We start from the raw sequence: 15,994 nt of genomic DNA, 5'->3' as shown, positions 1-15,994 counted from the left end.
CACAGCCTGTGGGATCTTCCTGGACCAGGGATCAAACCTGTGTCCTCTGCATTGCTAGGCACGTTCTTAACCAGGGAAGCCCCCCTCCCGCTCCTCCAATATTGTTTCTAAGTTAGTCTTCTTTTTTGGATCCAAATAGAATCCACAAACTGGAATCCCTAAGATAATGCATTTAAGTCTCTTACATGTATGCTTACCTTCTATTTCTTCTTTCCTTCCTTCCTTCCTTCTTTGCTCTCTCTCTCTCACCCTCTCTCCATCTCGATTGGTCTATTGCTGCCCTTTATTTCCCCTTTAAATCATTCATTTGTTGAAGAAACTGAGCTCATTTTTCTGTAGCATTGCCACAGTCTAAACTGTATACTAGGGTGTACTTTAATAAGTGTTTCTGTCTTTCATACCTCCTTCTTGGTGGTAGAATACACAGCAGCGCTGTAATGTAACGAAAATGCAAGTCACACTCGTAGTTTAAATTTTCTAGTCACCACATTGACCACTAAAAAGTATAAGAGCACAATAATGCAAATATAATCTTCTACATAGCTGATAATTCCATATATACCTTAAAGGAAAATGGGGCTTCCCAAGAACTCCCTCCCAATGCAGGAGACACAAGAAATGCACATTCGATCCCTGGGTCAAGAAGATCCTCTGGAATAGGAAATGGCAACCCACTCCAGTATTCGAGCCTGGGAAATCCCATGGACAGAGGAGCCCGGTGGGATTCATATCCATGGACCCAAAAGAGTTGGATAAAACTGAGCAACTGAGCACATATTGAAAGGAAATAGAATTCTACCAATGTTTTAAACTTGTGTTTATTTATTTTTTTTAAAACAGGCATGGGTTTTTTTTGTGTTTTTTTTTTTTTTAGATTTGTAGCATTTAAAATTTTTTTTTTAGTTTTTTATTTTTTAAATTTTAAAATCTAATTCTTACATGCGTTCCCAAACATGAACCCCCCTCCCACCTCCCTCCCCATAACAACTTGTGTTTAATAGAAAAATATTGTGCATGTCTCCAACTTTTAAGGTGACAGTCACATGAATTAGAAATGAACATCCAGGTCCTCAGTCCTACTACTTTGTAACTATTCAACAGCCATATGTCTAGTGGCCCCTACTTTGGAGCTGTAGATACAGAGACTGATGAGAGTCACACTTGCAGTCCTGGCAAGACTACTTCAGAAGTGGTGTGCGCACTCTGATGAGGAGGCACATCAAGTCCTGTGTGTTTCCTCAGACAGTATTACCAGCCCTTTTAGTTCAAGACCTCTCCATCCATTTACTGATTATGCGGCACGAAATGGTGATATTCCATCATCATGTAGTATTTAACTGGAACGCTTGCATAAAAAGAAACTTCTCCTAAATACTAAATACTGTTTAGTTACTCAGTGGTATCCTCTGTAAACAAAACTGCAGCTTAGTGAGCCATGCTCCAAGTATCCTCTGTGGTCACCAATTTGTTTATTTCTTTTTGTCCCCTGTGTGCTAATATGAATTCAAAATTTCAAACACCGTGAAGTATTTCAATTTATTGCAACATAGCTCTTATCAATACTCAAATTATCTCTCTTCTGGCAGTGAAGGTGACTTTAAGCTGGCTCCTCAATTCTTTTGAAAAGGTTCTAATAGTATTTGAGACCTTTCTTGATAACACTATGACAAGGTGCTTCTCTTTGATCCTGAATATTTTCTGCCCCTGACCTGGACTCAGTCATTTTTCTAAGAATCTCGGGTTTCCTTTTGTGCAAAATGTTATTCCCAAATCAAATTGGAACCTTAAGATGCTTACTGGATTTGGTTTATTTCTAGGCATTTCCAGTGAACAGAAGTAGGAAATACATACTCATCTTCGTATGAATGTATATATTCAAATTCAGAATGTCAGGCTTTACTGAATGTTTATCTTTCATCTGCCTCTTTTCTGTATACCAGTATTTTTTGTTTTTAAGGACACAGAGTAATAGAAATATAAGATTTCATACAATCTCCTTTGCTTATCCCCACATCATGTGGAATAAGAAATAGCAACAATGCCAATAATAACACAATTAAGGAAAGCAGCTTTTAAAAAACTTTTGTCACTGTTCAGGGTACATATAAATTATACTGTTTTATAGTTTTCATCTATATGGTTGTTCCACAAAGTTACATCGTTCTTCCAATGTCTAGAAGTGACATTTAAAAAGTCAATTTTATAATGATAAAAAAGTGAATGCTGTTTGCAACTCAAATCTAACTATATAGAATATATTCACTATTCTGGTCCTGACTATAAGATCTGCAAGTGTCTCAAAGGCGTGGGTAACTGACCCCTGATCTCAGACGCTGGAATACACCACCCAGACTCCTCTTTCTGGCTGAGTTTGGTGAAAGGACAAGATTTCCTGGAGTCAAGGTTCAAGTCTTAGCCTAACAGCGGTTTTTTGTGTCCAAAGGAGACTGAGGAGCGAGAAGTTCTGAAATAAATTGAAATAGGATGAATCAAAACTGTGAATTATAGGGCACCTGCATAAAATATAGTACTTCCCATTCAGGTCTGGAACCCCGCCCTGAAAGCTGTCACCCGGGCTGGTCAATGACATCACAGCCCCCGGACCATTATTCACAGGAAGACATGCGGTCTGAAGCCCCCTCGTGGGGCAGGACTCAGTGGGCGCAGCTTCTGCCTTTTACCTCGAGACCCAGGGTGACCCGACAGTGGGTAGCAGTGCTTCGGTCGCTGCGCCCTTTGGCGGCGGGGCCGGGCCTCCGATGACCATTGACCGGCAGAGCCGCAGGGTCCTGCGGGGACGCCACGGGCTCGTCCCCCACCTCCCCGTGGTCCACGGACGTGTGCAGCTCAGAGCAGCAGGTTTCGGACCTCGACTGCTGAGCGGGAGGCGGCAGAGCACGGGGGCCCAGGGCCTCCTTCGCGGGACCCAGACCTTCTGGTCCCGAGAGCAGGACGAGCTGGGCGCTGGGGCGGGAGAGCAGGTCCACTCAGCGCGCACCTGAGGCGCAGGTCGCTTTTGGAGACTGAGTTCCGCCTGCGCCAGTAAAAGACCCTGCGTGCGGCCTAAAGGGAAAGGTCCCACCGAGACTCGAACTCGGATCGCTGGATTCAGAGTCCAGAGTGCTGACCATTACACCGTGGGAACACGGCCGTCTCGCTCTCCAGCAGCTGAGCCGTGTGGCTCGCAGCCGCGCGGTCCCAGGCCCGCCCTCCCTCCCGGCGCGCTTGTCACTCCGCCGCGAGCTGCTTCCTCCCGACGCCAGGGGGCGCCTGACTCGCCGGCGGCGGCCGTCTCTACAGCTTTGGACGCAGTGGAATGAGAGGAAACCCATTCCTGGTGAGCGACGGGCAGGGGCTTTTAGGCCTCCCCCAAATGCTCCTGCTCTGCTGGTATTTCTAGAGTTTTCTGCCCTGAGGTAACATTCCCGCCAGGAAACATTTTAAAAAGCCCCCTCCCTCTTTGCAGTTGTCCTCTTCCTGCTGCGCCGGGAACTCTGAACGTCCTCAGAAGAGCCCTTGGGACTTCGTGGGCTGTCCCATGCCTGGTACCCAGGTCCAAGGGTAGAATTGCGGGCCACCGCCGGCTTCGTGGGGTGAAGAGAGGGGGTGGGGGCACGACACGGCGTTTGCTCGGGTCGGAAGCATCGGCCTTCCCACCCGTTGCACCATGCCGGTGGAGGAACTGTGAGCCCCCAAATAAGTTAAGCCTAAAGGAAGGTTTACAGCAGTAACAGGACTGTTCAAATGTGCCAAATCCTGTAAGCGTTGAGCGGTGGAAAGTATGGGTTTGTTTTGTTGTTCAGCCTCTCTGTCCTGGCTCTTTTCAACCCCATGGACTGCACGACGCCAGGCTTCCCTGCCCTTCACCATCTCCCACGCCTTACTCAAACTTATGTACACTGAATCGGTAATGCCATCCAACCATCTCGTCCTCTGTCATCGTCTTCCCCTCTTGCCTTCAACTTTCCTAGCATCAGGGTCTTTCGCATCATGTGGCCAAAGTACTGGAGAGTCAGCCTCAGCGTCAGTCCCTCCAATGAATATTCAGGACTGATTTCCTTTAGGACTGACTGGTTTAATCTTTCAGTCTGACTCTCAAGAGTCGTCTCCAACACTACAGTTCAAAAGCATCAAGTGTTTTGGGCTCAGTTTTCTTTGAGCTCTCCTTGTGGCTCAGAGGTTAAAGCATCTGCCTGCAATGCAGGAGACCTGGGTTTCATCCCCAAGCCCGGAAGATCCTCTGGAGAAGGAAATGTGATTCACTCCAGTGCTCTTGCCTCAGAGGAACCTGGTAGGTCACAGTCCATGGGATCACAGAGTCGCATAGGATTGAGCAACTTTTATTCTTTTTATGATTCAACTCACATCCATACATGACCACAGAAAAACTAGAGCTTTGACTAGACAGACGTTTGTTGGCAAGTTAATGTCTCTGCTTTCTAATATGCTGTCTAGGTTTGTAGTAGTGTTTCTTCCAAGGAGCAAGCGTCTTTTAATTTCATGGCTGCAGTCACCATCTGCAGTGACTTTGGTGCCCAAGTAAAGAAAGTCTGTCACTGTTTCCCTTGTTTCCTCCATCTATTTGTCATGAAGTGATGGGACCAGATACCATGATTTCTGTCTTTTGCATGTTGAGTTGTAAGGCAACTTTTATCACTCTCACTTTTTCTGCTTTCTGGCATCATAAGGATGGTGTCATCTGCATCCTCAGTTTTGCACTTTACATGATGTACTCTGCATGTAAATAAGCAGGCTGACAAGACACAACTGTTGATGTACCCCCAGACTCATCTGAAGTCACCCTGATGCTGGGAAAGACTTAAGGTGGGTGCAGAAGGGGACGACAGAGGGTGAGATGCCTGGAAGGCATCACCAATTCAACGGACTTGAGTCTGTAAACGCCGGGAGTTGGCGATGGACAGAGAGGCCTGGCGTGCTGCATTCAGTCCGTGGGGTCTACAGAGACAACAAGACTGAACTGAAGTAGCTACTATAGTATATATATAAGAAACAACGCATAACCTCTATGTATAATACAAAACATAAAAAGTTAATAGCTTGAGGGAGCAGTGTATTCACTACTGAGCTGAACTTGTTTGACTAGTCATGTTCACTTTTTGCGATCTCACCAGGCTCTTCCATCCATGGGGTTTCCAAGCAAGAGTACTGGAGTGGGTTGCCATTTCCTTCTCCAGGAAATATTTCCGAGGGCTTCCTGCATTGCAGGGAGGTGTTTCAAATCACCTGAGCTGCCAGAGAAATCCCACATAACAGTAGAAAGTAGTTTTATTGTTGAAACCATAGTTACCAGGGGAAAGCGCACACACAGTCCCTCACTATCACAAACTATGCAGTTGAGTTTCCCGCTTTTGGGGAAACCGCAGAGGTCTACACACCCACAGGACAATGGGCGAGCCCAGCCCTGGGAGAACCACCTTCGTGATCACAGTATCTGCCTTGCCAGGTAAGTATAAAGTAATTCTGCCCGTCGCCCGCACAGCCTTAGACACGTTCACTGTACGCATAGGCTCACTTTGCTATTGCCACACCCCCATCTCTTCCACCACCGTCCGCACCCCATCCTTTCCCGCGCCTCTCAGGCACTCCTAACAACTCTTCTAATAAAACCCAAGCAGTATCTCCGGAAAACTTGCTCAACCAGCAAAGTGGCAGGCCAGGAACTGTACCACTTCTGCTGCAAAATTTACATAAGCCCAGCCCCATTCAGGACCTATAAGGCGGTTCCTGTCCTCCAACCCAAGCCCTGTCCCATGCCCCTGATCTCCCCTCCCACCCCAGCCCAGACAACCAATGGACAGGCCGGCTGCTGAAGGAGAAGTGAAGTCATGATTCCCAACAGTTTAGGGAGCCCAGGAATCAGTGGAAGCAGACCCTTTATTCTTTAGTTGAGATGTAGGGGAATTTAGCCACCTTCCTTGCATTCTTAACCTTTATTCTGTGTTACATGCTGCGAATAGTATTTCTCCTTTGTTCAGTTCAGTTCAGTCGTTCAGTCGTGTACGACTCTTTGCGACCCCATGAATTGCAGCTCGCCAGGCCTCCCTGTCCATCACCAACTGCCAGAGGTCACTCAAACTCATGTCCATCAAGTCAGCGATGCCATCCAGCCATCGTATCCTCTGTCGTCCCCTTCTCCTCCTGCCCCCAATCCCTCCCAGCATCAGAGTCTTTTGAATGAGTCAACTCTTCGCACGAGGTGGCCAAAGTACTGCAGTTTCAGCTTTAGGATCATTCCTTCCAAAGAACACCCAGGACTGATTTCCTTTAGAATGGACTGGTTGGATCTCCTTGCAGTCCAAGGGATTCTCAAGAGTCTCGTCCAATACCACAATTCAAAAGCATCAGTTCTTTGGCGCTCAGCTTTCTTCACAGTCCAACACTCACATCCATACATCACTACTGGAAAAACCAAAGCCTTGACTAGACAGACCTTGGTTCGCAAAGGAATGTCACAGTGTCGCTGATCCAATTATGTTTTAAAAGTAATACGTTGTAAAACAATGAATGTAAACATATATATTTGTAGGAACAAAATAAACTATAGGTATCTGTTCCGTGTGTAGACATATAGATTCAGGGCGCTAACTTTAAAAAATGCACAGCGTCAGAGTTGTGAGTTAGAGTATTATTGGGGGCAAAATGAGGAGCTCAGGAGGCAGCATTTCAGAAAACTCTGAGAACTTGCTCCACAAAGATAAGGGTGAAGGTCAGTGTATGTGTAGTCTTGGTGAAGGGAGAGCACATGCATTCAAGTGCAGATTCTTTGCAGAGGTTACTGCTAGTCCTGAGGATCGCATGTCACCATGAAGGATTTTAGTGCTTTTCTAGGTACTACGAGATATTTGGGTCATAAAATCGGCTCCTGAAAATACATCACTATCTGAAGACTTGTTCTGCCAGTTTTTCCCAGAGCACAGAGTGGGCTCATTTCTGCTCTCCACCCTGAACTCCTTTCAGGGGGTGTGGAAAATCAGTGGCTGCAGCACTTAATCCTTATAAAGGTAGATGGCAAGTGCCAGTTTGTAGCTGACAAGAGTTATATCTCAAAGTTCTATGTGGTGTATTCTCTGTGCACCTTCTTACTTCATCCTCATTCCTTACCTCTCCCAGGTACCATGTTTTTCCTTTTTTCACCATACAGAATACAAAAGTTGATTCTGAAGAAGCTGATGACCAAAATAAGGGATAGAGAGATGATGTGTTTGCTTGAAGAAGGAGGTTTGTTTGTTTTCTCCTACTGAGCAAGACTGGGTTAGACCTGAGGGCAGGGAGTGGGGAGGCTGGAGAAGGCAACCAGCTTGCTTTTCAGACCAGAGACCAAGGAGTGGAGGAACTTGATCCTTGAAGTGCCTTTGGCTTAAGAGGGAAGGTGACTAGCCTGGAGGGAGAATCTTGAACTCAGCACCCAGTTAACTTCCAGGAAAACCTGTCCTTTCTTGGAACAGCTGACACCACTCATCCTGCACACTGACTTTAAATATTCTTTATCCACCGCTGTCCATTCTAAGAGCTTCCTATTGCTACTGTAACATGTTACTACATGCTTAGTGGCTTAAAACAACACACATTTATTATTTTATGACTCTGGAGATCAGAAGTCCAAGATGCACTCCCTGGGCAAAAATCAAAGTGACAGTTGGGTTGTGGTGATTCTTCCTGGAGACGCTAAGAGAGAATCTCTTTCTTTGCCTTGTCCAGCCTCTAGAAGATGCCCACATTCTACCCTCATAGGCCCCTGTCATCTTCAAAGATAATAACAGCTGATCAAGTTATTCTCAAACACATTAATCTGACACCAATTGTCCTTCCATCTATATGAACATTTGTGATTCCATGGGGCCCCCATCTCAGTTCAGTTCATTTGCTCAGTCCCGTCCAACTCTTTGCAACCCCATGAACGGCAGCCTGACAGGCCTCCTTGTCCATCACCAACTCCCAGAGTCCACCCAAACCCATGTCCATTGTGTCTGTGATGCCATCCAACCATCTCATCCTCTGCCATCCCCTTTCCCTCTGGCCCTCAATCTTTGCCAGCATCAGAGTATTTTCAAATGAGTCAGCTCTCTGCATCAGGTGGCCAAAGTATTGGAGTTTCAGCTGCAACATCAGTCTCTCCAATGAACACCCAGGACTGATCTCCTTCAGGATGGGCCGGTTGGATCTCCTTGCAGTCCCAGGAACTCTCAAGGGTCTTCTCCAACACCACAGTTCAAAAGCCATCAATTCTTCAGTGCTCAGCTTTCTTTATAGTCCAACTCTCACATCCATACATGACCACTGGAAAAACCATAGCCTTGACTAGACGGACCTTTGTGGACAAAGTAATGTCTCTGCTTTTTAATATGCTGTCTAGGTTGGTCACAACTTTCCTTTGAAGGAGCAAGCGTCTTTTAATTTCATGGCTGCAGTAACCATCCTCAGTGATTTTGGAGCCCAGAAAAATGAAGTCAGTCACTGTTTCCTCATCTATTTGCCATGAAGTGATGGGACCGGATGCCAGGATCTTCGTTTTCTGAAAATTGAGCTTAATTTAAATCACCTTTTTCACTCTCCTGTTTCACTTTCATCAAGAGGCTCTTCAGTTCTTCACTTTCTACCATAAGAGTGGTGGCATCTGCATATCTGAGGTTACTGATATTTCTCCCGGCAATCCTGATCCCACTTCTGCTTCCTCAGGTCAGGTGGCCTGGTATTCCCATCTCTTTCAGAATTTTCCACAGTTTATTGTGATCCACACAGTCAAAGGTTTGGCATAGTCAATAAAGCAGAAATAGATGTTTTTCTGGAACTCTCTTGCTTCTTCGATGATCCAGGGATGTTGGCAGTTTGATCTCTGGGTCCTCTGCCTTTTCTAAAACCAGCTTGAACATCTGGAAGTTCACGGTTCACGTATTGCTGAAGCCTGGCTTGGAGAATTTTGATCATTACCTTACCAGCGTGTGAGATGAGTGCAATTGTGTGGTAGTTTGAGCATTCTTTGGCATTGCCTTTCTTTGGGATTGGAGTGAAAACTGACCTTTTCCAGTCCTGTGGCCATTGCTGAGTTTTCCAAATGTGCTGGCATATTGAGTGCAGCACCTTCACAGCATCACCTTTTAGGATTTGAAATAGCTCAACTGGAATTCCATCACCTCCACTAACTTTGTTCATAGTGATGCTTCCTAAGGCCCACCTGACTTCTCCTTAATTTAATCACACCCACAAATTATCTTTTTCCACGTCAAGTAACATAATCACAAATTCCAGGGACCCGCATGTGGGCATCTTTGAGGAAGCATTAGTCTACCACCACAGCCAGTCTCCCAAGGGAACACATTTCTGCAAGCATATCAGTCAGTGGTGGCTGCTCCATTCTGAAAGTGATTCAGGTGAAAGCAAGTCAGTCCACTGCGTCTGAGGTTCAGCCAATCAACAGCTGGGCCCCGTATTGAGGCATCTGAGTCAGAGAGACAAGGAGAATGCCTGTGGGGAGACGAGTCTGAGGACCCAGTGCCTGGGCAGTTCCCAGGGATCAGACTTGAGAGCTGCGAATGCCTTCATGGGGGGAGGAGGCTGGAGAGGGTGTTAGGAGCTGAGTATATGTGTTTCCCTCCCCCCAACCCCCACAAATTCATATCTTGGATGCTAATCCCCAGTGAAGCTGTATTTGGGGAAGGAACTTTGAAGGATGTAATTAAATTTAAATGAGATCATAGCCTTGGGGCACTGATAGGATGTTTCCATTTCAGTTTAGGCGCTCAGTCATGTCCTGACTCTTTGCGACCCCATGGACTGCAGCTTGCCAGGCCTCCCTGTCCATCACCAACTCCCGGAGTCTATCCAAACTCACGTCTGTTGAGTCGGTGATACCATCCAACCATCTCATCCTCTGTCGTCCCCTTCTACACCTGCCCTCAGTATTTCCCAGCATCTGGGTCTTTTGAAATGAGTCAGCTCTTTGCACAAGGTGGCCAAAGTATTGGAGTTTCAGTTTCAGCATCAGTCCTTCCAATGAACACCTAGGAGTCACCTCCTGTAGAATGGACTGGTTGGATCTCCTCGCAGTCCAAGGGACTCTCAAGCATCTTCTCCAACACCACAGTTTTAAAAGCATCAATTCTTCGGCACTCAGCTTTCTTTATAGTCCAACTCTCACATCCATACATGACCGCTGGAAAAACCATAGGCTTGACTAGACGGACCTTTGTTGACAAACTAATGTCTCTGCTTTTCAATATACTGTCTATGTTGGTCATAAGTTTCCTTCCAGGAGTAAGTATCTTTTAATTTCATGGCTACAGTCATGGTTATAGAAAAGGCCCAGGAAACAGACATCAAATTGCCAACATCCTCTGGATCATCAAAAGAGCAAGAGAGTTCCAGAAAAATATCTATTTCTGCTTTATTGACTATGCCAAAGCCTTTGATTGTGTGGATCACAATAAACTGTGAACAATTCTGAAAGAGATGGGAATACCAGACCACCTGACCTACTTCTTGAGAAATCTCCATGCAGGTCAGGAAGCCACAGTTAAAACTGCACATGGAACAACAGACTGGTTCCAAGTAGGAAAAGGGGTACATGTCCTTAAATTAAGACATAACCAGAAAGCTTGGGCTTCTGCCCTACCTCAGCTCAAGTAACAAGAAAAGACCTTGTGAGGACCCAGCCAGGCAAGGACTATCTGCAAGCCAGGAAGAGAGCTTGCAGCACAAACTGAATTGCTGGGAAGTTCCAACCATAATCTGCTGCTGCTGCTACTAAGTCGCATCAGTCGTGTCCGACTCTGTGCGACCCTGTAGACGGCAGCCCAACAGGCTCCTCTGTGCCTGGGGTTCTCCAGGCAAGAATACTAGAATGGGTTACCATTTCCTTCTCCAATGCATGAAAGAGAAAAGTGAAAGTGAAGTCTAGGACTTCTCAAAACTGTGAGAAAACAGATTTCTGGTTAAGCCACCCAGTCCATAGCATTTGTTTTCTGGAAGCCCAAGCTGACAGGAGGTCAGGAGGACAGGAGGTCACTTAGTCACCATCTGCAGTGATTTTGGAGCTCAAAAAAATAAAGTCTGACACTGTTTCCACTGTTTCCCCATCTATTTCCCATGAAGTGATGGGACCGGATGCCATGATCTTCGACTTCTGAATGTTGAGCTTTAAGCCAACTTTTTCACTCTCCATTTTCACTTTCATCAAAAGGCTTTTGAGTTCCTCTTCACCTTCTGGCATAAGGGCGGTGGCATCTGCATATCTGAGGTTATTGATATTTCTCCTGGCAATCTTGATTCCAGCTTGTGTTTCTTCCAGTCCAGCATTTCTCATGATGTACTCTGCATATAAGTTAAATGAGCATGGTGACAATATACAGCCTTGATGTACTCCTTTCCCAATTTGGTGTGCCTTAATTATAGGGCTTAAAAATAACCAACTATGCGGTTACCCCGACCCCAGCCTCTGGTTTCCCTGGTGACGGGTGAGCCAATCAGACATCAATGGTCCCTATAAGTTGTAGTCTCCCCTCAGGTCTGTCCCTCCCCCAACCCCAGTAGTGAAGATCCTTGCCTTGTTGTTCCTGCCATGTGCTGAACACTGTGGCGTGTCACTCCAGGACCCTTTGTTTAGGATTTGTAGGATTCTGTATCCACTGAACGGTTGTTGTCTCTGTCACTGTCTATGGGCTGTTTTTCTTTGGTGTTGCAGCTGGGGAATTACAAGGCTTGCAGGCCTGCATGGTAGGCCCCAGTGTACAAGTAGGAAGGAGGTGTGTGAGGAGACATGGGCCAGCATTTCAGCATGGGAGGGATACAGGGAGCTTCAGCAAATTTTGGAGAAACCTGAGAAGGTGTGTAGGTCTCATGTTCCTCCCTTTCCTGGATTGAAACTAGCTGTGAGTTATGGGGAGGTAGGATAGGAACTGACTGGTGTCCAGTTTGATAGCTAATGACTGAATATCTGCAAGTGGGTTGCACAGAAGTAGTGGATTTCCTAAAGCTGCTCCTCTCTGGAGCCTAGGTCTGAGGGCCCATGGTTGGGGATTGTTAGAAAGTAGCCCTTTGTAGAATGAGAAATGCTATGGAGCTTGGGTTGGTGGGTCTGAGTAGCTCTGTTCTCTCCACCTTCTCTGTTTGCTTCTCTGATTGGTGATTGGTGCGGCCAGGGAGGAAAGGGATCTGGAAATGCCCTCCTGGCCCTGAAAATGTGACTGAGCTGAGGCTGGTTTTCTTCCCTAAGGACTTTGTCTGAATTGGAGAGCTGAGGTGTGGACTCCAGGCCTGGACTGTAGAAGTTAGAGGTAGATCCTCTCCTGAGAAGTGCAAGCAGGTAAGTTACACGTTTGTGTAACAGAGGATCTCTGTCTGCCCATTCCCTGTCTCCAAAGACACTGTCCCAACCCAGCAGGAAACTCTGAGACTCGCATCCTGGTGGCACAAAGTCTACTGGGCCAAATACCTGGCTTTCCTGTCTCTCCTCTGCATGGGTTCTTTGCGTGTATTTTCTGTGCCCTAGGTGAGCTGTTCAGGAGGCTCTAATCCTAAATTGGTGCTGCTGCTTCGGTTTTTGCACGATAACGGCATGTGAAAGGTCTGGCCTCCCAGTGTCAGCAGCCTGGGGGAGAGTGTGGGCAGGAAGGACACTTCGGTCAGTGGCTAGGGGAGGCCCTGCAGACATAGCTCCAGCACGTGCCAATCACAGGACCAGGGCACAGTAGTCAGCAGGCAGCGAATGAACAGATTTCGGATGGATGAGAAGTCAGGATTCTGGGGACCAGACCTGGTTTGATCTGCAGTGAGGAGAGTTACTCTCTGAATCAGATACCACCACAAAGGGAGGGGAATGGTCCTTGTCCCTGCATTGTTGGCTATAAGAATCAAGTGGAGGAAAGCAGACCACAGTGCTGTGAAATCTGCAAAGTTCTTCCCAAGGGCAATCTCCAGATTCTCCCTAAAGATCAGATATAGGAGGCCCTGGGCCTCTCCAAAGGCTTCTGCAGGCAATGAAACTGACCCTGTGTTCCAGCTGGTCCCACAGGCAGTCATTAATGCAGATGGACTCCTCCAGATGCTGGTACAGGTTCCAGATTTCACCAAGATGCTCCTCTAGCAGGTCAGCCTCTGCCACCACCCACGAGGACAGGAAGAGGTGGAGATGAGCATCCTGGTCACATGTGGGGACTGAGGCTTCGCCAGCAAAATCCCTAAATATCACCATCCTCTCTCATTCAGACATCCAAAAGTTTAGGTGAGCTTGCTTGAAGAGTATACAGGCATCAAACACAGGAAAGCCCCTTCGGCCTAAGCAACCCCATGGGCATCCTCCCCTACAGGGGTGTGTGTAAGGGAGCTGTAATACATGTACAGTTACCAGGATAACTGGTAAGTGTAAGGGACTTCACATGTTTTAGGAAAGTAATTGAAGGTTGTGGACGTCAGCCTAGTTCCTGGAAAGGTGTGACCACCTCTTGAGTGTGATTTAGAGTGAGGCCTTCCTATCATTCCATACCCTAATACCTTTCCTTCTATTGATGCATGACCAAATATCCTTTAGTGAGGGAGAAAGCCCTTATGCCCCTCTTAGAGGGAAGGCCCAAGGTAAAAGTCAGGATGAGTTGACATGGTTAATGACTGGTACTCAAGAAATCCCTCAAATTCTTTTTATATGGAAAGAAGAGTCTGTACTGATCTAGGGATATGAAGACTGATAACAGAGGAGGAAAAAACACCCCCAAGAAAATAAAGAAAAATTCAGGAAAGAGCAGTGGGAGCGGTGCTAATGCCCAGGGTGCTAATAAACATGTGATTGCATCAAATGCTTCATTTTGCCTGGACGCAGCCTATTTCTGAGAATCCCAGTTCTCTTCTCTTGGAACTGGGCAGCATCCCACCATTCACCTGTGTGGCTGCACCTCTCCACCAAGTGGAGACCAAGGAGCTAGGAATCAGAGGAAAGTTTGAATTGGGTTTGTACACAGGATATGTTTATGGATTGAGGATCTGTATAGAAATAACTCCTCTTTCTGTAATAACTCCTGATGATGGAAGAATGTTCTGTGAATGTTGGCACCGGGCATTCTGGAAGGGTCTGAGAGTGGGCTAGGATGGGACGAGGGAGCAGGGACTGAGAAGGGCAAGAGTGAGAGAGAACAGAGGTCACTGACTCTCTCACACCCCTGCTCCACCCTGAGGCCCAGGGTGGGGAGAATGAAGGATGTGCTTGGAAGGACTCAGCACTGCCAGGGCCATTTCCTTTATTCCTACTCTGTGAGCAGGGACTAGAGGAGACATGGAAAATGCTGCCCGGGTAGGAAAGGCTGCTACTGCTACTGCTAAGTCGCTTCAGTCTTGTCTGACTCTGTGTGACCCCAGAGACGGCAGCCCACCAGGCTCCCCCGTCCCTGAGATTCTCCAGGCAAGAACACTGGAGTGGGTTGCCATTTCCTTCTCCAATGCATGAAAGTGAAAAGTGAAAGGGAAGTCGCTCAGTCGTGTCCAACTCCCAGCAACCCCATGGACTTCAGCCCACCAGGCTCCTCCATCCATGGGATTTGCCAGGCAAGAGTAATGGAGTGGGCTGCTGTTGCCTTCTCCGGGTAGGAAAGGGGTGGATCCTAAATGAGACTTCATTTCACAGGCTGACCTACTTGGGTTTGTGTTTACCTGTGGGCTTGGAGTGAAGCTGGTACTTGGAGGAGCCTGAGGATAGGTCCCCGGATATGCTCCCTTTCTGAGGCCTCATCATGTCCCACTGGCCACTGCTGCCCAGGTACCCAGGCTCCAGGACGCTGCCCCCTTCCGTGGTGCTCCTCGGAGGACAGAGGGGCTGGGGAGGGTTGAGGCAGGGGGAAGATCTGGCTTCTGGAGGGTTGGTTGGCAGTGTGGCCGGGGAAGCAGGATGCACACTGGTGACACCTGCACAGAAGGAAGCACGAATGAGAAGCACTAGCAGAACACAAGGATCAGCCAGGAAACATGTGACTGAGAAGAACAGACACTGAAGGGACACACGGGCTGAGGTCCCAGTCGGCTGCGGAATACCAATGAGATGAAGACTGACACCCAGAAGCTACAGCCCTAACCCCTTGTATTCGCTAGCATGAGACACAAGAGGTAGGGGGTGAATAAAGCATCCTAAAGTCAGCCATGTGCACAAAAGGAAAGTCCTGCGGCCCTAATCCTGGCTCCTATGATAATGCGTCATGATAGAGTCCAGGGAAGGTCCTGGGTAGACCTCCCTGGGAAAGTCAGGGGGTAAGAGTGTGATGGGCCATAGCACTGAGCACACCTGTGAACAGGAATGTTTGTGTTCCTGGGAGTACTTGCTGTTCCGGAAGCTAAAGTGAGCGTGTCACTCCCCAGTTTTCCCAGTTTTCCTTTGGGGTTGTCTAAAGAGGAAGGGGGCATCAATCCAGCTAGAATGGTGGCCCCAGTCACTCCAGAGTGAATGTTTTGCTGAGGTGGGGGGAGGTTCTGTGTGAGGTAAGGGGTGATTTGAATCTTAACACAATTCAAGGAACCGAAATGTCATCACTCATGTCTGAAGAGCTGTGAACACTCTCCCATGCTTAGTCACTTAGTGCCATGCTTAGTCACTTAGCGCCATTCTTAGTCACTTAGTCCTGTCCAATTCTTTGTGACCACATGGACTGCAGCCCGCCAGGCTCCTCCTGGGGAGTCTCCAGGCAAGAATACTGGAATGGGTTGCCATGCCCTCCCCCAGGGGATCTTCCCAACCCAGCAATCAAACCCAGGTCTCCCGCATTGCAGGTGGATTCTTTACCAGATGAACTACCCAGGAAGCCCTCCACTGCGGAGAGAGGACCCTTCATTTCATAGGCTGATGCTCTCATAGATCCTGTGCAATCATGGGCCTTCACATCATCTCTGCTTCTATGTAAAAAGAAGCCCAGCTTGGTGGAGAGAGGGAAAGAGGTGAACCGGCTATAGTTTAGGATATTTACATTCAGAAGATTGCTTTCTTCCAGGGATTATCAACATCGGC

General features: G+C 47.4%; 2 non-coding genes across 2 annotated transcripts; both read right to left on the bottom strand.

Annotated features, from left to right (window-relative positions):
- Positions 1–3,073: 3,073 nt before the first annotated feature.
- Positions 3,074–3,145, bottom strand: TRNAQ-CUG (transfer RNA glutamine (anticodon CUG)). The gene has a single exon. It is a non-coding gene; the product is annotated as a tRNA-Gln (tRNA).
- Positions 3,146–5,308: 2,163 nt separating this feature from the next.
- On the bottom strand, positions 5,309–5,472 carry LOC138431027 (U1 spliceosomal RNA). Its single transcript, XR_011253504.1, has one exon. It is a non-coding gene; the product is annotated as a U1 spliceosomal RNA (small nuclear RNA).
- Positions 5,473–15,994: the final 10,522 nt, after the last annotated feature.

This window comes from Ovis canadensis, chromosome 1 (assembly GCF_042477335.2).
Source record: "Ovis canadensis isolate MfBH-ARS-UI-01 breed Bighorn chromosome 1, ARS-UI_OviCan_v2, whole genome shotgun sequence".
NCBI classification, from domain to species: Eukaryota; Metazoa; Chordata; class Mammalia; order Artiodactyla; family Bovidae; genus Ovis; species Ovis canadensis.
Note: the sequence above shows the minus strand (reverse complement) of the source record. Positions and strands in the feature narration are given on the sequence as shown.